We start from the raw sequence: 830 nt of genomic DNA on the forward strand, positions 1-830 counted from the left end.
TCTCTCTCTCTCTGTGTCTTTCTCGTCCTCCCCCCCTTAATAGTTTCAACATTGCCTTTTACTTAGCTGTAGCACTTTGTGTCACTCTCCCGCTTGCGTGGTTATGTGTAATACTTATTTGATGTGGTTCATTTTGCAAAGTGACAAAGTAATCTCTGGTGAATCATCTAGAAATGACAGGACGTAGAAGTTGTTTGAATCTGCACCAAGGCAGTGTTTTCCCTGGGGAGAAAGTAAATGAAAAAGTTGGTTTTATGATTTTATGCCAGGGAATATTTGTTGTGATTTATAAAAGTGGTGACATCCCTGTGTTGTGAAATGTATTCTCACTTTCAAATTAAAGATTTTTGGAGGAAATGTAGGAAGTGGACAACAACATGCTTACCCACTATCTGTCCAGTGTAGCTCAGCAAGTCATTATACAACAATGAATGATCACATTTGTAGTTTAAGCAGCTCCAAGAGTCTGATTTGTTGCCACCCCTTGTTTCTGAACAAAAGAAGGCTGGGAAATTACTTTTATAGGACCCACAAATGTGTCACCTTGGCTTCACCAGTAAGCAGATGGATGTGTGAAGCAGCAGAGACACCTGCCAGCTACATCAGCTACAAGTTAGGGAGTCTGTCAGGTCTGGCAGCCGTGACGCCAGGAGGCTGCAACAGGCAGGGAGTGAGTCGGATGCCTGATTCATTAAGAAGCTGCTCAACCAGGCTCTGCTCCTGTGTTTGCACAACAAACGGGACATGTGAGGGTTAGAGTGAGAAGAAATTAATGCGTGAGGTAATCAACACTGAGTTTGCAAGTACATTGAACAGACTTGCGTGTGTGT

The sequence above is a fragment of the Morone saxatilis genome, unplaced genomic scaffold (genome assembly GCF_004916995.1).
Source record: "Morone saxatilis isolate NCDOM2014 unplaced genomic scaffold, NCSU_SB_2.0 Contig5, whole genome shotgun sequence".
In the NCBI taxonomy this organism is placed as follows: domain Eukaryota; kingdom Metazoa; phylum Chordata; class Actinopteri; family Moronidae; genus Morone; species Morone saxatilis.